A 24,117-nucleotide genomic window follows, 5' to 3' on the forward strand; every position below is an offset into this window, starting at 1 on the left:
TTTTAAGTGTTCAATAAAAGGTCGGCTTCTCATTGTCGTGTTGTGCCTCAGAGGGTTTTTTTTTCAAAAATATTTGAATTATTGGGGCAAACATTCCAATATTGAACTTTAAAAAAAGATTTGGTCTGAAGAGATAACCTCAGTGTGAACATCCCTAAAAAAATAACTCAGCAGATTAATTTGCCATTGTAGAAATGCTCCATGTATATAATAACAATTTAGAGTAGCACTGAGGCACATTGTTGTATACATAATTTATATACAGTCACTTTAAAAGCAAAGCTATATAAAAGTGCTAAAATAATTGTTGAGCTCTAAAATATCTTGTGCATCAAACTAGATTTAAAATCACTGTAACATTTTACTAAATGTGTTATTGTAGTAACTATTGTTGAATATTCTCCTATTTAGTTTTCTTTTGTCTTTTAAGATGGGGTATGCAGAAAATGGAAAGCTATATCAGTTTTAGACAGTTTGGCTGTATTGCAGGGATCATCAGGGATTATCTGACAAGCTGTGAACTTCACTATAAAAAGATCATAGCTGATTTTTTATTAGTTTAATGATATTAGTCTATATAAACCGAAAATGACGGATTTGTAGGCCATGACCCCAAGGGGCTGTCAAAAGTGAGCTTTTCATTATTAATGAGTGCCGGTGTTTTAGAATTTACAATATGCAATAGAATGGTTAATACCAAGATAACATCTTCTTATGTGTATTCTTGTTAGCAGTTCATTGCAAAATTAGTTATAATCTAAAGAGTTTAGATTACTAATAATTACTGATCTCTTTCTACTGTGAAACTATATAAATTCCTTTGGTATCCTATCTGACATGTAAGCAGTATATCTGATAGAACAAAAGGGACTGAATTATTGATAATGGAGTACAGCTTTCTGATGCTATGATAATAACAGACGTTGACTTTAATAAAGACAGAAGACAATTAATAAATACTATAAGGGTGGTTCTACATAGTAAGATGTCTGACTGCATAGGGCATTAGCTTTGCTCCTTCTAGGAGCAGTAAGTGAATTGTTTTGCTTGACATTTCACCTTGTAATAGCCAAGGGAACAACACCAAGAAACAGATGCAGTATGAGACCAAATCAACATTTATTCCTGAATATTAATATATTTTCTGTCTTCAAAATGGTGACAAGGGAAACATAATATGTGCTTGGCATCAGGGTAGTCACTTGCTTTGAACAATTTATCTGTTGTACTATGGTTATCCTGGAATCAAAAATAGATATATTACCATATTTTCTGCCATCATGTCCTGACATGTATCATTCAGGTGACTGTTATATATGCAATTTATGGAAAAAATGCATGAAGAAACCATTTTTATTAAGGTGCACTATACAGTGAAAATGAAAAACAATTATTTATATATTGTAGCTCTGTCATTTGCTCTTATTTTATGGGAACAGTAGTCTATAACATACACATTAAAAGAACGCACTGAATTAAAAGTCATAAGCGTTGTTTGGAAATAGTTATAACAGAAAAGGAATTCTACAGCTTTCCGTCCCTCTCAGCTCTTCTAATGGGATATGTTTATCAGTTATTTGAATAAAAATGTTATTTAGTACTTTGCATATTGATAATATTTGAACTCATTCTAAAACATTTCCTTTTTAATGAGTGTCTGGCAAAATGCTATTTTTTATTTTTTATTAACTTCTGTGAAACTATTTTTTATTCAAGCTGTGTTTTTGTATCCCATTTCAGTTTTAAATGCTTACAGTCATATTAATGATCTGCTGATGTCAGATTTTTATCCCTTAACTATGCGGTTTTACTTCCTTAGTAGTTTTAAACTGCAGTCAGAATCCCTCCTCTGCTTATTCTTTCAGCATAACAACACATCTTTAGTCGCTGCTGTCATTGTCAAAGGCAGCGATATGTCACACAGTTAAGTTAATTTATTGACAGCAACTCAGGTACTGAGAATGCATCAGTAAGCATGTTATGAATAATTAAAGCTGCATGTACCTGAGATTTTATTTTTCTGTTCAATTCTCACTGCTGTTTAGTAGGTGAAGTAATATTGAACTGAACAGCCATTTATTTGAATACATGTTCAGTTCTAATATAGTTTGCACTGAGAGTTCTTGAGGTGGTTTACCAGTATGCTGCAAAAAAATCATAAGTGACATTTCCAAAACAATTTTGTTTCATACTAAATGGTTTATAATATGTTTATGAATGCAATTACTACAAATCAAACTGCACTATACCTGAAATGATATATGCAAGACTTCTTTTAAAAGGATTATATTTTAGTAGCAATTAAAACTTAAGAATTCTGTTGGATCAACTGGTTATTAAATGAAAAACATGCACTTTCCTAAGTAATACTGTACAATTTGTGATTTACAACAGTTATCACACATGCAAGACTATGGTACACAGTAGGAATGCACAGCTGTTCTGAAACATCTGTGCAAAGTTGTATTATTGGAAAATTTATAAAAATAAACATATGCAAAATATTAAATGAATACCTCAGAGAAAATGTCTAGGAAAGGTGAATCTGTTTAGAGCTGTATGTGCCTTGCATCACTGTATGCAATCAGTTTACTAAGACCTTTTTCTGCCACACAAATAAGTTTCCTTACTTCCAACTATGTCATGTTACACTTATAGATCCACCAAATTTTATACTATTTCACTGACCTCCTGAAATCTAATTCAAGCCATCTAATACTGGGAATGAAATAAGCAGCGTATTATACAATCATTTAAAGTCTTAGACATATTATCAGAACACTACTGTAGTAAGTTATTAGCAGGCTTACCACAAAGCAGTTACCATATCCTCAATTTCTGACACGCAGTCACAAAAGAGAGGTTACTTTATCTTAGTCATTAGCATTCATATATGTTCTAAAGATGAACGAATGCTTAAAATGTTGAGTATGACATACTCAACAACTTTTAAGTGAAAGTCTATCTAAGCGAAATCTCATAATGTCGACACAAAGAGTTTTGAAAAGCTATAGTTGGCCAGCCATCAGGAAGCCAATGGCTGATGGCTAAAATGTACTGCACACCATTATAACCTCCACAAAAAAAAACAAAAACAAATCAACAAACAAAATAAAGTGGGGGGCTTTGCTCCCACACACCCCAATGTGGGGTGTTGTGTCCCCCACACACCCCCTACTTAAATATACCAACTCCAAGATCGCACTACAGTGGAGAACTGTTATAACATTACACAGGGTGAACGACGAGACTGCACCACATTGGAGGACTGTAAGAACGGCTAGGCAAGGTGAATGTTCTGATGACAGCCATTGGCTTCCTGACAGCTAGCCAACTATAACTTTACGAAACTCCTTGTTTCGACATTCTTAGGTTTTGCTTAGATGAACATTAGCTTAAAAGTTGTTGAGCATGTTGTACTCAACATTTTAAGCATTCATTCATCTGATAGAGAACCTTTATATATATATATATATATATATATATATATATATATATATATATAGATATATATAGATATATATATATATATATATATATATATATATATATATATATATATATATATATATATATATATATAAAGTAAACCTTTATTGTCATTCAGACCATACTACAAGCTCCTGAATAACATATCCAGAATCATTTATAAAAAAAACATAAAAACACAGAAACAAAGAAACAATAAAATCATACACAACAACAGCAGAGTCCCAAGCAATCCTAGGCACAGAAGCTTCACCAGGTATGCTCGATTCATTCATGGTGGTGCCCAACAGAGACCACAGTCAACCTCGTCAACTCCACTACTGCATTCAAGTCACAGTCAGATCCTTTCCGACCAACAGAACTCAAAAACTCAAATCTAACTTAGATCCAGGTCCAGGTTCAATTAAAAAAAAAAACCTATAGACAATAGCTAAGATTCCGCCACACAAAGCCCCAAACTGACACAACCAAACCAATGATCACAGTCTTCCAGTACTCAATGATCACAATCTTCTCCATCTACACCATCTCCCACCACATATCCATACCAGCAATACTCCAAATCTCCATCCAGTCCCATTCCTTCTGACCAGCAAAAACTGTAATCCAGATCCAACAGACAACTGAATCCCATCCATCTTGCTCTAGCACAACTCTCACCTGAAGGCCAGAATGTCCACGACCAATCTGACCAATATGACCACTCCAAAAAGCCAACAATCTCTGCAATCCAAGTAGGACACCATGAATGCATCCACCCATACATCTGACCACTCCAAATGGACTCCAAAAACGAATGACAAATGGACGTCAACCAACAAATTACTATATATATAAAATAAGTAATTGTGGCAGGCCTAACTACCTGGCAGCATGAGCCTTGGCTCTAAATGATTGTCACTGTTTCACTGTTAAAGTGACACAATGACCCCATGTGTAAAAATGGGAAAAAGGGTTGTGGCTGGATAGATATATAACAAGCAAAAGTTAAATATTTCTTGACATAGGTGCAAAATTAGTGCAGCTGAGGTCACCCGTGTTTATGTAAATAGTACAGCTTATTACATACACATTCAGATCTTCTAAATGAAATAAACTGTTGTGGATTTAACTAAAATATACAGCCAGTACATTTAGCTCATTCTTGTATTGATGGGAGCAGTCGCTGATAGTACGTCTCTCTGGATTACTTCTAGTAGGAGTATTTTCCATCTTGTTCTCCTATGTTGCTCTTCACTTTGGTTGGTTTCTCTCTTAGAAGCACTGCTCCTTTGCAAAGGATAAGTACTCTCTGCATGGGTATGTTTCAGTCCTCTGGCCCTCTTTTATATTGCTTCTCAAACTCGTATTGCGAAAAATCTGGACAGAGTTAAAATAATGTGGGGGAGGGTCTAAGCCTGAAAATAGGGATAGATTTTAAGTATTGCTCTTATAATTTTAAAAAAAATTACTAGAATGACACATTTTATGCTAGCGTGCACTTTCTAAAGGATACAAAGTCTGAAACACAAATGCCTGTAAATATTTCATGACTTCAGTTGTCATTGATTGGTCAGAAAACCCACATTTGATGAAGAATTGATCAAAAATATGAGATAAAAATCTGGACAGTTGAGAAGTATGCTTTGAAATGCTTATTCGGTGAGCCTCTTTTTACTATTACTGGCAAGCTCCACTGTTCTCTTCAAGTAATAGATACAACTGAAGAACACAATGATTACATTCATGAAAAGCAAAACTATACACATGTTTAGGTTACAAACATTATTTACAACAATATTTACACCACTTTTTATCACTTATACTCTTCCAACTGGTGAATATCACTACACTATTCTACAATGACACCGCAGCTTCAAACCCTTGCTTTCATGCCCTACACAACGCAGTGGGTAGAACCCACAATGTGTTTTGCATGGGATCTAAATGTTTGATGTTAGAGGGCAGGGCATACCAATAAGGGTTGATTTTATTGTCTTGTTGCTTATGCAACATGAGAAGGATATGATTAGCTATGCAATGCGAACTCTTTACTAAATAAATAGCATTTAAGGGGAAACAGGGCCCAATTATTTGCTAAAAGTTCTGAAAAACATCTTCTCAGCCTTACTTCATGGCTGAAGTAACAATCTGGGAGCTGTTCTTGATCCAATAGCTGTGACAGCACAGCCCTGTAGATCCACTTCTAAAGCTTCTGTGTATTTTAGAAATGGTTGACTAAAGTCTAACAATGCCAATACCTGCTCTGAGCATAGTTTCTCTTTTAGCTTTATGAACTTATTATATGCCCCCTTCCTTGATTCTATTTTAGGGACTTCTTATATATTTTTAAATTAGATAAGAGTCTGGCTATTTGATGAAGTAAGGAATAAACTTTCTGTACTCTCCCCCAACCAACCCCAAGAATACACTGCTCGTTTTTTTTAAATATGTGTGGTGAGCCAGTCCCTCATGGCCTCCACCTCATCCTTTTTCAGTCTGAACATTCATTGGCTAATTACATACTCCAAGTTCCTTATTTTAGTCATACCCTGTTTGCTTAGCCACCTTTAATGCATCTAAGATAGTCTATATTTCAGAGAACGGGAACTGCAGTCTTCAGAGACAGCGACAGCATTATCCATTTAAGCAACACAATACTGACTATGGAGTTTTAAAATGCAATCCATTGAATAACTGAAATGATGCATGTTATCATACAGCCCAAAGGGAAGAAAATATACTGAAACAAACCATAAGCAGAGGAAAGCAATGTTTTATGGCTGGCTTCAGCTGTTAAAAAAAATTGCCTATCATCAAATTTTGTGTACACAAAAATGTTGCCTTTTGTTAGAAAAATGTGTAATAGTAATATGCATGCTTAGTGCATTCGAGGTTTAAAAGGGTTAATACATTTATTCTGTTCACACTGCATGAATCTGCACAGCTATTAGAAACTTAACAAGAAGCATTTCATTTCTGCTAATGTCATGAAAATAACAAGAGACATTTCATTTCTGCTAATGTCATGAAACTTAACAAAGAGATATTCATTTCTGCTTATGCTATGAGAAAGTATGCAGCTGCTAGAAGCCTTGATAAAGAAAACAATAGATGCTTGAAAGTATAAACCATAGTCAGCATTACTTGTACCAAAGCTAGAAATGTACCTTGAATCTAGACAAAATGTAACACATGTATTAGAACAGTAAAATTGAAGAATTGAAAAGTTAAAATGGGCTAAAATAAGCCCAAGGTCAGGTTGTTTTTCTCAAAATGTTTTGAAAACAGCAGATAATCTAACTTAGTCAGCAATAAGGCTAGTAACATTTTCTGTAGAACATACAGAAAGCTGTGTCTAACTACGTCAGCAATAGAATAGTAACATTTTCTGTGTGACAGGAAGAGAACTGTATAAGAATAACATACTAATCACCAGTAATTCAGACAAACCTTGTACCTACATGCTTTGTCTCCTTGCTGCAAGTAATAAAGGGTGCCTTGCATGAACCTAACATGAATTGGTCTTTGAAGTTTTTTCCTTTGACAGATTGGTCCTTCGGACCAGAACCCTCTCTTCACCTAGGATCAGACGGCCAGGTGGTTGAAACCGTACAGGGAAGAAACCAAATCGGTTCTTCTTATATGGAAAGTCCTCCGACTAAATTGTCGCTCAAAAGAGGCCAGCCACTTTCTGATCTGTGACTGAAGGACGGGTCTCCGCGAATTGGTGATCAGTCATGTGGGCTCAGGTAAGGTGAATCTACTTTTTTTCTGTTTTCTGTTTTAGATCAGGGACTAGATGTGTATTGTTTTTGTCAGACTGTATTTTTCTTACAAGTCAGGGACAAAAAAGATTACTGTCTTGTCATAGATCAGGAGAAACAGAATAAGTAGGCAGTCATTCTGAAGAGGCTATAACAAAATCCATGGTACCACGTTAAAAATTAAGAGAAGTTACGTAACAATCAAAGGGTAGAACAAATTGCACAAAAAGACCCCAAAATCCGCTTTTAACAGAAGACGCAAAATATATGCAGTCGCAGCGCACCAACAATATTAGATATTATTCAAAATGGGTTAATAAATACGAACTCGATGGAAAATTAGAAAAATCCTCACTTATCAAACTTATCAAACAGCTCAAAACCGATTCCAAAGGCCGGGTAAAAAAGCAACGTCGATTAGGAATTCCTCAGGCACACAGGTGGCTTGAGGAAGTAAACCGTCGGGAACAAAAGAACAAAAATTCAAAAGCAATGTTTTTAGATAAGGAGGACAATAACTTAGTAATAGCATCACCACCTCCGCCTCCCTTACCAGAATATAAAGCAAGTGAACAGGTTAGTCCACCCCTACGATATCCTGTAGTCACTGAAGATAGAGATATTATGAAACTAAAACTGACTAAAATTAGAGATCCCATCAGGACCAGGTCCCACACAAAGGCAGGTAACTCAGATGAAGGCATTGAGTTATGGCAAATGGTTAAGAATTCACGATCTATAAGTGAAGAAGAAGAAATATGCCCACTTATAGAAGTACCCAATCCTCAGGCAGGTCAAGACAATCAGGACCCAGCTATTTTAGTGTATAGACCTTGGACTCCAGAAGACATCCGGAAAGCCACTGAGGGAATTCCCCATCCAAAGGTTAATTTTAGAAAATTCTCAGAATATTTACAAGGAATGAGGCTGAGTTATAACCTAAACGGAGAAGAAATAGAAAAAGTAGTTAGACAGATTGTAGGGCCAGATTGGTACATGATTAGTGGGAAATGGAATCCCTGTGACGCTGCACAAAGACCCCTCCCACATAGCTCCGCAGAATTAGACACCAGAGTAAAAGGTCTTACAGACCGCATCTCTGAAAAATGGAAACCTAGGGCAGACTGGACTTGCATTAATCAATGCATCCAACAAGAAGGCGAAACAATTGACCGGTACTATGCCAGATTATTAGAGTGTTTTAATAACCACTGTGGAATGCAGGTTCCTGAAGATCAAACACAAGATTCCCCATATGAACAGCAGTTAAAGAATGCATTTTTAAAGGGCAGTATTGCACCTATAAGCAGTTTTATTATAAATCATATGGTAGACCATCGTACAAGCAGTTTACAATCATTACTTGAATATGCTAGGCATGCCGAAAGGCATTTTAATAGCAAAAAGAAAAAGAAAGCTCAAGTATTTTCTGTAGAAGATGGAGCAGAAATTTATGTAGTACAGTCCGGGAAAAAGGACAAGAAAAATGCACAGGGAAACTAACAATCTGATCAACGATCAGAGGACTTTGAAGGGTGAAAGAAATGGAGAGAATGTTTTAAATGTGGTAAAAAGGGACATTTGGCAAGGGATTGCAAAAAAAACAAGAAGGCAACAACGGAAGATAAGGAGGGTGAGGACTGACTATATGGTAGTCAGGAATCACTAGAAGGGGGCTAGCGAAGAAAGGACAAATGAGAATGTGATAGAGGGAGTAGAGAAAGTGCAGGAAGTTAGTGACAATGAAGAAAATGAAATATTGGACCTAGCTTTATTGAGCTTGGAGCTCAATTTAGCAGACATGAAACCAGAAGTTACACTCTTGGTAGAAGGGAGGGAAGTCAAATTCTTGTGTGACTCAGGGCCATCACGAACTCTGATACATCCCTCCAAACTGCCAGAAAACACAGTCACCTGATTACATACTGGTCAAAGCAGCTAATGGACAGCTATATCGGGAGCCTCTCTCCCGTAACATTGCAAATGGTTAAGAATTCACGATCTATAAGTGAAGAAGAAGAAATATGCCCACTTATAGGATTGACAAAGAAAAGCAAAATTGTTGTTTCTGCAAAATGCTCAGTAAACCTCTTGGGCAGAGACCTCATGCAGCTATTTGGTATAGCAGTAGTCCCAACCATGCAGGGTATGGAAGCACAGCAACAAATTGATACCTTTACAGTGCAATCAGAGGGTGAAATGTTTTATTGGTACAGCCAGGACTTGGTTACAACTGGTCCAGGGACTGTGACCAAAGACTTAATGAATGTAGCCATCAGCAAGTTCCCCTCCCTTGACATTGATAAGCAACACGTGTTGCACTGTACCCTGTATTATTGTAACACACCAGGACCTGATAAAGAATATGAGCAAGAATTATTTAAAAATCATGCAAACAGATTGGTATTGCGTAACCTGTACTGGGACACAGAAGGGAACAGTGTAGCCAGCTGTTCATTGCCCCAGGAGTTCTTTGCACTTTATAAATCTAATCGATTACCACATGTTAGCTTAACAAAAAACAGAAATATAGAATGGGCAGACCTAGGAGAAAAAGTCACGAGATGGGAGAAACAGACAGAACTAGAACTGTCAGAACAGGGAATACAAATACAGAAGTTGAATTGGATAACTCAGACCAACCCAGCTGTGCACTTGCAGTCTAGTGAGGACAGCTGATTGACACTCCTTTAGAGGAGGAAGAAAATGCCTTACGAAATATACCAGAGACTCTCTGGTCAACAGGAAAATCAGATGTAAGACTCATTTGTACAGCGGGACCAGTTACTATCACGCCATAGTCAGCATTCAGACCACAAAAAAGACAGTATCCCTTAAGAAAAGATGCAGAGGCAGGGATAAAGCCTATTATAGCAGCCTTACTTAAAGGAGGGATACTAGCAGAATCTCCCGATTCACCATGTAACACACCCTTATTTCCAGTTAAAAAGGCTAATGGAGAATGGCGTATGGTCCAAGATTTACAAGCTGTAACTGATGCAGTAATACCAAGAGCTCCTACGGTGCCAGACCCACATACCCTGTTGAATGATCTAACACCTCAACAGAAGTATTTTTTCTGTGGTAGACATCAGCAATGCGTTCTTTTCGATACCGATACACCCTGATAGCCAGTATTGATTTGCATTCACATTTCAGGGGAAAAGGTATGCATATACGCGACTACCACAGGGATATTGTGAAAGTCCAACAATATTCCTCACAAGAAATGGCAAGCAACTTGGCGGGATTCACCCCACCAAGAGGCAGTCAGATTTTACTTTATGTTGATGACATCTTGCTGGCAGCCCCCCCCCCCCCCCCCAGCAGGAATGTAGAGAAGATACCATAGCACTTCTACGATTTTTAGCCACTGAAGGACATAAGGTAAACAAAAGTAAACTGCAGCTTTGGAAAAAACAAGTCAAATACCTGGGATATGTAATATCCAAGGAAGGTAGAACATTAGATGAGGACAGAAAAATAGCAATTTTGCAAGAACTAAAACCCACTACCAAGAAGGAAATGATGTCCTTCCTGGGTACAACCAATTTTTGCCGGAGCTGGATTCCAAACTATGCCTTGGAATCTGCACCTCTGACTGACCTTATATATATAACAAGCCTATGGCAGTGCAGGATTTGTTACAATGGACACCAGAGGCAGAATCTGCTTTCTGCAAACTAAAACAGTTAATAGCGTCCTCATTAGTTCTGGGATTGCCAAACTACCATAAACATTTTTTCCAAACTGTAGATTGTAAGCAGGGTTGCATGACATCAGTATTAACACAACAGCATGGGGATAAGCAACACCCCATTGCTTACTATTCATCACAACTAGACCCAGTGGCATGATCCTTACCACACTGTGTACAAGCAGTAGTTGCAGCTGCAATGGCAGTACAGGCTTCAGCCTCAGTAGTCTTGTTCCACCCTCTCACTTTGAGAGTACCTCATGCAGTCATGATTATTTTACTACAAGAAAAGGTGGCATATCTTTCCCCTGCTAGGCATCTTTCCTGTATGACTATATTGTTGAGCCAACCTCATATGACAATTGAATGCTGCATGACTTTAAACCCTTCTACTCTGCTCCCGACCCCTGCAGACGGCACACTACACCGCTGCCTGCAGGAAATTGAGTAAAAGACACTACCTAGAAATGATCTCACGGATATCCCCTTGGATGATGCCGAGGTGACATACTACATGGATGGCTCATGCAGAAGGGGTCCTGCAGGACAGAACCTAGTAGGATATGCAGCAGTTTCTGATACTGGGATTATAGAAGCAAAACATTTACCACACAACTTATCTGCAAAGGCAGCAGAATTGATTGCCCTGACACGGGCATGTACCTTAGCAAAGGGTAAATGTGTAAACATTTTTACTGATAGCCAGTACGCTTTTTCTACTGTACATGTTTTTGCACAACAATGGAAAAACTGGGGAATGATAACATCTACTGGCAAACCTATAAATCATGCACAGTTTATTTTAGATCTTTTAGAATCTATTCAGTTACCTCAGAAAGTAGCCATTTGTAAATGCACAGCTCACTCCAAGCAACAAGATAGGATTTCGAAAGGTAATGTGAGAGCTGATACAGCTGCAAAACAAGCAGCCACAGAAGTATTTCTTTTAAATGAGGAATTACAACCCTCTGAGATTTTAGATTTAGATATGTTAAAAACAATGCAGACACTCACTACACAAGCTGAAAAACAACGATGGATAAAACGCGGAGCAATCCTCAAAAAGGGGCTGTACATCTCTAGAGAAAGAAAACCGATACTACCCTCTAATTTGTTTCGATATGCAGCTTTTGAGCCATGGGCAGTGCCATGTCTCAACAGGGGGGATGGTACAGCTGGTGAACCAGGTGTTCACAATGTATGGATTTACAAACTACTCTAAAAAATTTTGTTTGATGTGTCAAATTTGTAACAAACATCATGCACAGGGGGCGATAAAGCCCAAGCAAGGGAGTTTCCCTACACCACCATATCCATTTCACACTGTCTGTATGGATTTCATAGAACTGAACAAATGTGAAAATAAGAAGTATTGTCTTGTCATTGTAGATATGTTTTCCAGATGGGTGGAAGCCTTTCCAACAAAAAATCCAGATGTAGCTACGGTGGCAAAAGTACTTGTCAAGGAAATCATTCCTAGGTTTGGTATTCCAGAAAGGATCTACAGTGACACTGGTACACACTTTGTAAATCAAACCATGCAGCAGTTGAGTAAGCATTTTGGTATTTCTTTAAAAAATCATTGTGCATACCATCCACAATCTGCAGGGCTAGTTGAAAGGCATAATGGTATACTAAAAAACAAATTGAGAAAATTAATAGCTGAAACAGGAAAAAACTGGTTATACTGTTTGCCCCTGGCACTGTTGAGCATGAGAACTGTCCCTACAGCAAAAGGATTGACTCCTTTTAAAAAAATTATTTGGAAGGGCTTATTATACACCCCAGTGGAAACTTCTCATGTCATCAGACCAGGAAGCTGATTTCACACTAGCTGAATATATGAAAAAGTTGTTGAGTTCTAAACATCTGTTGCAGTCAAATTCTGTTTCAGATAGAAAACAAACCGAGACATCAGAAGTGGCAGTGACACCCGGAGATTGGGTGTGGATCAAAAACGTCAAGAGGAAGAATTGGTCATCACCAAGGTGGGAAGGTCCCTACCAGATGCTTCTTTCAACACCCACTGCAGTCAAGATAGCAGAATGAGCTTCGTGGATACACCTGATGCACTGCAAGCTGGTTAAGAACTTTGAGTTGGACAAAAATCTTACCTCTCAATCGGGGCCCTCAGCACAAAGTCTGGCTACAAAGGGGGTGTCCGATCAATAGGACTGATCCATCTCAACCCCAGTGAAGAAACCATCAGTGCTGAAGGTCCTATTAGGGCAGATAGTAAGAGCACATGTCCAAGATGATGGAATTCAGTAAGATCCAAATACACCTACTTGGAAGAGTCGGAGAAATCGGAAATGCAGAACAACCGTTTCCTCAAAAGTGTTGCATAATCATCCTGTTGACTGTACTAGTGACAATAATCTTTTTGTTGTGGCCATTCCTTTTCCCAGCCACACAAATTGAACTAAACAAGCGTGCATGCAGAGTGGCACGCAGAGTGGCACCCGAACTTTAACACTTACCAGGCAATCAAATATGTGTATGTTGAGACCTTCAATGTTTTGAATTGCTGGATTTTCACAGCTTTGCCAACAGCATATGGGGGGTTTCTGTTAACTTCAGTTCCCCTAGGAGCCAACAAGACCTGGGAAAACTTAATTTATGATACATCAGTTGTCACATCACAAGATAAAGTAGCATTGCACTTGTCTGTCCGACAGAAGGGAACTGTGTGTTTTTACAAGAATGATACAGTTCAGGTGGGTTGGAGCAATTGCAATGTGACTGTTCCCTATAGATGCTACACTAAACCTGATAACACCAGATCCTATTGCAACACAAGCTATGATACATTTTTTGAACTGATGCATAGGACAACTGAAGAAGTAAAACATAATGCTGATCTCTATAAGCAACTGTCTATAATCGACAAAAAAAATGTTTCATGCAGAGCCAGGGCATAGTAAAGTTACTACCAAAGTAGAAGATTGTTACTTTGTTTGTGGTAGGAAAGCATATAAATGGTTACCTGAGAATTGGTCCGGCAGTTGCTTTTTGGGGTACCTGGTTCCGGCCATAGGACACACAGCAGTTTTACCTCAAGGGAAAATTCGGAATGTTTGAGAAATCAAGAAGCCTGTCAATCCAGTGGGGCAAATCAATGCACGCTGGAAAAACCATCATGCTGTGGGCTTAGGGAAAAATGGACTGTCACATATGGACTTGAGTGATACTGTTATCTCGTGGGCAGGTGTACTGCCAGCATATGGAGCAATGAAATCAATCTGGGAACTGAGAAAATTGTCTAAGCTTCTCGAAATAATGAGCAATGCAACCTTTTCTGCCCTAGAATTGGTGACAGATGAACTGACTGCCATGAGAACAGTGGTGCTTCAAAACCGCATGGCTCTTGACTTCACCCTAGCGGTGAGAGGAGGTATGTGCGCTTTAATCCAGGAGGAGTGCTGTTTGTATATTCCTGACCACAAACACGAGATAGACAACCATCTTGAGGTAATTCAACAGGTGTCAGCTATGACCAAACCAGGACCAAATCCATTGACGGACTTTTTCCAGAAATTGTTTGGGGGGGGTGGGGCAGTATCCTGATGAACATTCTGATTGCCATCTGTGTAGGAATAATCCTACTGGTGGTATGTGTGTGCTGCTGCATCCCCTGCATAAAAAGACTGATTAAAGACTTTATAGACATTTCAGTTTCAGAAACCTTATACCAAGGTGCTGAACTTGAAGAATTGCTAAAAAACTGAAAATGCTTTCATAAGTTTAAACTGAATGACTCTCTTAACTGCAAATCCTGAGTAGGAAGAGGTTAGGGGAAGAGAAAAACTCTTTATGCTTATCTTGAAAGTAGAATAAAAGTATTAAAAGGGGGAAATGTTAGAAAAATGTGTAATAGTAATATGCATGCTTAGTGCATTCGAGGTTTAAAAGGGTTAATACATTTATTCTGTTCACACTGCATGAATCTGCACAGCTATTAGAAACTTAACAAGAAGCATTTCATTTCTGCTAATGTCATGAAAATAACAAGTGACATTTCATTTCTGCTGATGTCATGAAACATAACAAAGAGATATTCATTTCTGCTTATGCTATGAGAAAGTATGCAGCTGCTAGAAGCTTTGATAAAGAAAACAATAGATGCTTGAAAGTATAAACCATACTCAGCATTACTTGTACCAAAGCTAGAAATGTACCTTGAATCTAGACAAAATGTAACACATGTATTAGAACAGTACAGTTGAAGAATTGAAATGTTAAAATGGGCTAAAATAAGCCCAAGGTCAGGTTGTTTTTCTCAAAATGTTTTGCAAAATAGCAGATAATCTAACTTAGTCAGCAAAAAGGCTAGTAACATTTTCTGTAGAACATACAGAAAGCTGTGTCTAACTACGTCAGCAATAGAATAGTAACATTTTCTGTGTGACAGGAAGAGAACTGTATAAGAATAACATACTAATCACCAGTAATTCAGACAAACCTTGTGCCTACATGCTTTGTCTCCTTGCTGCAAGTAATAAAGGGTGCCTTGCTTGAACCTAACGTGAATTGGTCTTTGAAGTTTTTTCCTTTGACACCTTTCATAGTCTCTCTGTAGATTCATTTACTTAAGCATGGGGGTTTTGTCAAATCTGATGAGGTTGTTCAGCTTCTGAAGTCATTACAGAACCAGATGGTTCCATCATGATTTGGGACTAATAATATGGGACTGTTTTATTCACTTTTACATTTCTCTAATAGTACCCCATCTGATGAATATTTTTTTTCCTAATGCACTGCCTGTGTCTTCAGTTTTGATGTTCCGTAAGGTTTTAAATTAAGCTTCTCTCCTGGACTAGTCTCAGTATGGTGTTGGATCAAATGTGTTCTGACAGGCAGCTCTGAAAGCACATCTTGTTCCTTAACATAAATTATTTTATTTCTTGTTACTGTTATTTGGAACGTATAACCTCTGTCTAAACTGAAATCATATGAGTCTGCTATCTTCTCTAACCAGCTTCAATAGTCTCTGTGCTTACTGTTAAACTAAGTATAGAAGTTTGTACTTCCACAGTTTCAAAACATTAATATAATTTATCTCTTCTAGTCTTCTCTTAAGTGTGTGTTGAATTCTGTAGTTTAACTCATTTATTTCCTTTGGGCGGCCATGGTGGTGCAGTGGTTATCATTATTGCCTCACAACAAGAAGTTCTCTGGTTCGATCCTTGGCTGAGGTGCCTTTTGTGTGGAGTCTGCATGTCCTCCCTGTGGTCGAGTGAGTTTCCTCCGGGTGCTCCAGTTTCCTCCCAGAGACATGCTGTAGGTGGATTGGTCACTCTAAAATTGGCCCTAGGCATGAGTGTGTGCCTTCTGTGGAAGGTTGGGCACTGGGTTGGCAATGCAACACTGTAAAAAAACTCCACTGCCAGTCGTGAGTGGACAGCTGACCTGCTGTGGCGACCCCTAACCGGGAAAAGCTGGAAGAAGAAGAACCTCATTTATTTCCTTTACTATTTAAATGGACCTTCCCATTTAGACAACAAAACTTGTTTAGTGTCTTGGGAAACAAAAACAACAGCTTGACTCCAGCTTTAAAATCTCTAGCCCTAGTATTTGTAATATACAATGCTTACTTGCAAGTTTGAGCTTTTTGTATGTGTTTTACTTTCAGCCTGTGTTGTAAGCTGGTATAATGTCTGAATATACTATTAAATAGGGTTTTCTTTTCTTCACCAGTTTCTCTGACTATAGAGTACTGTAAGTAACTAAGCCTACCTTCATGTTGTTTTTCCCTCCTTTCCCATGGTGCCTTGTGGTATTCAAGATGTATCTCATGTGGGAAGCACCATTTCCTAGTGTAGTTTAGCCAGGCTCCCCAATATTTTTCAGTATGCAAGCCATAGAATTACAAAAAAACTTTTTCTTCTGAAAGTATTACAATGATTGGTCAGTAGTATACCGTGTCTTTCTTTTAACTGGGCAAGGGACCTGTAAGGAAATATTTACTGGCTTATCATCTCTTGATTGCTGTGTTTGTTGTGCAATTTAATTGAAGGCAGCACACTAACACTAATTGTCATGCGCTGTACTCTCCATGAGTTGCTGTTTGAACTTTAAAAGCTTTTTAGTGGAAATATGTTGTTAAATGTAAAATTAACTGCTTCACTCAGGAACAGAGTATAGCATATTAGCTCCACAATACATATACATATACTGGTCTCTCTCATGACTGTTTTTGATCTCCCCATAAGGTCCTAAACCATGGATGGTGTTGTATAAATTGCAGTTTGCTCATCTGAAGCTTTACATGTGGGTGCAGCGTACTCACTTTTTAATACACTCACTTCAACTCTGTTCTCAGTTTCTGCAACTGATTCATTTTTTGTGGGGGTTGTGACACCCCACCACTGGCCCAGTAATCAAGGAGCCTCAATCCTCACCATTGGCAACAGTGAGAAAGTACACACTGGGAAAGATGATAAGTACAGACACAGTAAAGTGCAATTTCCCTTAAGAGCACACACACAGGCCACAGACAGTCAGTCTGGGGGTGGTTTCTCCCTTTTTCTCCAGTTCCCCAGTAAGCCTTCCACTGGCACAGCTATAGGGTTGAGATCTCAGCTGAGTGGCCAAGCCAAGACCTCCGGAACCCTCTCTGTCCAACCAATGCTTTGTGTCCCTGGCCAAGTAGCTGATACACACACTCTTTCGCATTTGCTTTATTCACACACACACACACACACACACACACACACCTGGGAAAGGCTGTCACAGATTTACTAGCTATGCCTCCTTCTGCCCAGACTATATGGTAGTTTTTACTGCCACCAGCCACTACTTATCAGCTACTTTAAGGCTTTTAGCAAAGGGTATCCAATCTCACTGTGTACTGCTACTGTTAATCCAAATGGTAGTTTGACCAAGAGCAAGGCTATTAACAGTGGCCTGCACAGTGTAACCAAATAGATACAGAAGTACTCTAAGAGCTTAAATAACTCAAGACAGACCAGCCATAATTGAAAGGTTTAAATATATTTAATAATAAATAATAAAAGAAAAAGATAATACTCAATAAACAATCACAGTTATTTCAGAGTTCAAAATCACAGGAAATATTTAAAACAACATTGCAGGACAGTCTCAAATAAATAAAGAAAAACATCCAAATTAAGCTCAGCTATATTTCTGGCTATATTTAAAAGAAATTACTGCATCCTAGTTAACTTACTTACAGAGCAGGCAGATGTGGTGAGTAGGTATTCCAGCTGATGTTGTCAGGTCAAAGGCAAATACAAAATGCACAGTCTCTCTCTCTCTCTCTCTCTCTCTCTTTCTCTCTCAGTGAGTTTTTAAATTAATATTTCAAATTTTACTGCAGAAGTAGCTAGCAGCGTGACATCACTTCTTGTCATCTGACTATCAGTTCCCAGCTAAACTCCCACTGCTAGAAACTGCCAGCATTTGGCATCTCCCTGTGAAAATACATAGCCCTCGGATGTTTGTAGCTGTTGGAAGACATAGAACAATAAAACACTTATGAAACAATACATAAGGCTTCCTAGTTTTAGACATCCTGTGTCCTTGCTGCATTGAAACCATCTTTTATGGCGCAGTTATAAACCAATTTAATTTCAACTATTTTCTTGAAGTTTTGCAATTTAACCCTCTATGTTCTAGTTTCTACTGTTAAAATATACATACATTTACACAGTTGCAATAGTATACATACTTTTCTGTTCTTTTCCAGTAGGGTACACTGTGGATAAATCTCCCAAGCTCAGCACTGCACAGACCCTGTTCAGCACACACTTCTGTACCAGCAGTTTAATTTACACAGAAAATACAGTTCTAATACAGTTGTAATACAAGCGTATGAATCATGTTGATATTCACAAATGGCACATAATTATTTACAAAATTCCAGATAGCTGGGCTGGCAGTATCTCCTTCTGTCACACTTCTATATAAATCATATTAATATTCACAAATAATATTTAATGATTTACAAAATTCCAGATAGCTGGGCTGGCAGTATCTTCTTTTGTGGCAGGGGTGGTTACCATGTATAGTGTCTTCTGCCATATTCTGGGATATTTTGCACAAATAAGAAATGGTTCTTCTGGCTACTCCCTGAAAATAATGGATGTACATTTTACAGAAAATGAGTTGTAATCTCTTAGCCAGTTCAATTAATTAGCTAATAGCTCTTGCAGGGATGAATTCAAAGCATGTAACATAGTCTGTAAGTTTAGGTGCAAAATTATTATTTCTGTACACATGCTGTTGGATGAAACTGTTTTATACTTTGTAAAACTATTGCTAAAACAGTCTGAGGCTGGATATTAAGTGTATAGCACCTTCATTATCCACCCCTATGTGGTTATAAGTTTTTTTACTTGATTATTTTTGAGGTTTTGGTTTAGCCGTTCATGTGACATTGATGTAGCCTTTGTTTGTTAGTGTTGCCTTATTTGGAATAACATAACTTTCATAGAGCTGCTTAGTCTTGCACAGTAAACCAAGAAATGCTTGTACAGTAACATTTGCAATTTAGAAAAGCATAGTCAGTACAGATTAACAACAATACTCTAAATTCACGCAAAGTGAATCTTCTGTATATAGAATGTTTTATACTTAAAGTGGCATACTACCCCCTCCCTAATATCTCACACTGAAGCTCATCTTCTGGTATAACAAGGATGCCAGGCCAAAGCTCAGTCAGTGGGACTGTGAGCATAACATGCTCCGGGTAAATGTATGCTCCTTCTGTCTGCCTCATACAGTATTTGTAATCCAACTGCTCTTTCTCTTCCTGTTGTCCCTGTTCTGGCATCCACTCACTGTCTCATCTTTTACCTCCTAGACCTTATCCTGAGACTTCCCTTGAAGCAGGTTCTGCTCAGTAGCACTTAATTTCTCTCTCACTCCTCCTACTTCTCTCCTATCTAGCCTCCTATCATGCATGCTCCCTATCTCTCAATCCCCTCATTCTCCTCACAAATAACAACTTCCATTCAAAGTCCAGTGACATAACTGCAACTGTATTTCCTCTCAAATCTACACATCTGTTGAAACATAGAACTTACCACCACATGCTGATTTCTAAAAACCTCTGTCCAAAACCTGAATCTAAATTAAAATGGTTGATCTGTACTCTCTATAATTCCCAAGCCTTAAAACTTAGCTTGGATATCCACCTTTACCCAGGCACAGCTTCCTCTCTATAACCAACTCACCACAACCCCCTCTGCAAACCTCACCTTCCCTATGTGACACTCCTCAAGTTCCCCTTCTCTACTCACTGTCCACATTAACATAAGAAGTATCCATAACAAGATACCTGAATTCCATGTATCGCTTGTCCAACACTTACCTGACATTGTGGTACTTACTGAGACCTGACTGAAAAATGAAATGAATGATTAATGAGATACTCCCTCCAGACTATAACAGCTAAAAAGCTAAAAGAAAACATAAGAGAGCTGGAGAAGTTGCGATACTCTATAAAAACTCCTCCCCAGTTCAACAAAGCAGAAATCCTGGCCTCAAGCATCAAATGATACCAACACAGATCTATGTACATAAAATGAGTCTATATCCCTCTTGATAACAATTATACCACTACAGAAGACATCATCTGCTGAGTCACCTCTAATATTCCTCAAGAAAATAAATACTAGGCAACTTTAATATTGACTGGGTCTTGTTATCCTCTAGCAACTCATCTCAAAACATATATCTGTCTGGACTTATTCAACTGATCACATCTCACACACTCTATAATAATAGAAACAGAGGAATCACCATTGACTGGATACTCTCCTCTACCCAGAGTAAAATCTCTACCTCAGGAACTCTGCCAGACTCTTTAAGTAACCTCACCATATTTGCTTTAAGAAAAGCAAACAAACATCCAAAAACAACATTATCTCAATGTGGCACATAACCGCTCATATTTTGAAAATGACACCTTCATCTTGTACCTCAGTCAGTACGACTGGTCAGTGCTAAAATATTCACCTCTTCTTGATGCCATATCCCACTTTAATAGCATATGCCTTGGCATACTAAATAAACCAGCCCCACTCAGAGAAAAAAAAAATATTAAAGTCAAATACTGCCCCTTGGCTGACCAGAAGTAGTAAACATGTTATGAACCTTCAATATGTTGCCTAGAAAACCTGGGCAACAAATAAAATTTAAGCTAACCAGCAAACGTTTAAAGAACTCAGAATCAGAACTGAGCAGCTACTGTGAATAACAGGATGATATATAAGGAAATGGAACTAATGTCTTAGGTACGCTTCCCAACAGGATAGTCTCACTTTGACTATTCTACTGCTATTATTGTGTTTTTTTTAATGTTCTGCAGCACTCTATTTTTCTGATGTCTGGTGGTTATCATTATTATTTTTATCATAATGTTATATTAGCATCATTTTTATTAGCATATTATTAGTATTATTATTCTCATCAGCACTATTGTTATTTGCATAGAATAGAAAATGAGATAGCTCCTACTTTTTGAACAGTGGTTAATTACTTGAGTTAAACTTGGCCCACTAGTAGGAATGTTTGCAATTCCACATGGTTAATAATTGTGCAATTTAATCGTTATCAACAGATTATAAATTAATAAGTGGAGTCTTGAATACTGGCATGTATGAATGGGGGCAGTTAAGCATTTTACTTTACTTCCCTTTCTCTTGGGTGGCAGTCATTAACTCACTGTTTTCATGCCTATTGGATATTTGTCACACTCCTCTATAGTACTCTGTAGTATGTACGTTTGTGCTGCTTAGCATGTATGGAATGGCTCCCGCGTCCAGAAATAAGTACTTCGAACTGAAAGACCAGCATTTGTAATCACAATTTGAACTCGGGGATGCGTGTTGTAAAAAGTAGCTCATCCTATAATTTGAGTCCTTAACTAGTTGCATTTTTTTTTTTTTTTTTGTGGAGGGAGACTTAATTTCAGGAGGTGGATTTAATTTCCACACTGAGATAAGCTCTCCTCAGGAAAAAAATGTCATTTTAAAGGAAATGTTATTATTTTTTCAACTAAAGATTTTCATTTTAGCATAATAGGAACAAATCTTACCAGCTTGCAGATCCATATATATGATGGTATTATACTTCAAAACTTCATGTGGTGGAAAGAATAAACTATACAAATGCATTGGGGATTTGAGGTTAGCATAATGGTTAAGGTGTTGATGTCACAGACACAAGGTACAATGTTTGATTTTCACCTTTGCAGGGAAATTGGGTAGGCACAAAATGGCTTGCAAAGAAAGTTAGAATAGTACTTGTGATGTCCCCTCTTTGGGCCAGCAATCAAGAAGCCTGAATCCTCACCACTGACACTGAAGAGGGACATTCACTTGGAACAAAAAATAGATGCACACAGTATTTCCAGATGCATGTCTCTTCATCAAGCACAATTTCCCTTAAGAGCACACAGGGAACACACTCAGTTTAGGGTCTGAGTTTCTCTATCTGTCTCCTTCCAGGTCTCCAGTAAGACTCCCTGCTGGCACATCTGCAGAGATGAGTCCTCAATTGAGTATTCCAAACCAAGTCCTCAAACACCCTCTCTGTGAAACCAGTGCTTCTTGTCCCTGTTCCAAGTAGCTGACACACACCCACACTCTTTGAGATTTGATTTTCACAAACGTGCATGCACACACACACACACACACACACACACACACACACACACACACACACACACACGCAGACACGCACACACACACACACACACACACACACACACACACACACACACACACACACACACACACACTCACACACACACACACACATACCTTGGAAAGGCTGGCAAAGATTTACTAGCTATACCTCCTTCTGCCCAGACTATAAGTTAGTTACTGCCACTGCCCAGATTATAAGGTAGTTATGGCCACCAGACACTACAAGGCCAGCTAGTCTAAGGTTCTTACAGGGGTACCTAATTATACTGAGTGAAACTAATAATACATATGGTAATGGTGACCAAACAGCCAGGCTTTCAGGAGTAGCCACAGTGTCACCAATAGATATAAGTACTCTCAAAGGTTAAAATATTAACTGAAGGACCAGTCGCAATGAAAAGTTTAAATATATTTCATAACAAATAATAAAAGAACATGGAAATAATGAATATCTATTTACAATAAACACCTGAGTTTCAATCACAGGAAATAATAAAAATAACACAGGTAGACAGGTTCACATAATTTCACCTAACACACACACACACACACACACACACACACACACACACACACACACACAGCCTTGCTAAGATCTGCTACAGCTCCTGGAAATCATAAAACAATTTCAAACCTCTACCCTTCGAGAGTAGCAATTAGTTCACCCTAATGACAATGCAGGAAGCTTCCTAGCAGAGGCGGTTCATGATATCGTACTGCAAGACTGCAGCCCCCCCCACCAGCTGTGAACTACAATGGTAAACTCCTAAATTGTACACATGCGTGCTTAGAAAGTTGAATCTGGACTGCTGTCTTAACAGTCCAGATTCAGGAAGAAGGCAGCAGTTTGTAGATGCCCTAGAAGTCTATGCGATTAGCACCGCATAGACTGGAAGGGGATTGGACTCCAAGGTCTACAGTGTCAGAACGAGACCCGCAACAAACAGGAACAACAAGATCTGGGAAACCGGAAATGTACATTCCGGCACAGCTGCAAACGAGATGTCAAGCTGTTTGTTACTATTGCATTCCAGGATCATTTATTTTTAGAAGCTGATTCTGGATTTATTTTAGAAGGTTGTATGTTACTGTTGCATTCTGGCACAAATTGCAGGCTCATTTATTTCAGGTATTGTGTGTGTACAAGATTCAATTATGGGTGTGTGTGTGTGTACAAGATTCAATTAGGTGTGTGTGTGTGTGTGTGTGTGTGTGTGTGTGTGTGTGTGTGTGTGTGTGTGTGTGTGTGTGTGTGTGAAATGCCCCAGTTGATGTATACTGGTGGCTACAGAGAACTTAGGATACCTGCTGATGTTTAGAGAATACCTCAGGCTCAAACCCTGTACCTTGGTTGCAGGTAACAAGAGCCTGAATTCCCTACCCAGCACCATTTGTGAAAATTTTGAAGATTTTTGTCTCATATTTTGTTCTGTTCTGTTCCTCATAAAATCTGTGGTTTCTGAAGTTTTAATTTCTTAAATAGTTGATGGTGCAGTGGTGCAGTGGTAGT

This window comes from Protopterus annectens, chromosome 2.part0 (assembly GCF_019279795.1).
Source record: "Protopterus annectens isolate FY-2018-M chromosome 2.part0, PAN1.0, whole genome shotgun sequence".
NCBI classification, from domain to species: Eukaryota; Metazoa; Chordata; order Ceratodontiformes; family Protopteridae; genus Protopterus; species Protopterus annectens.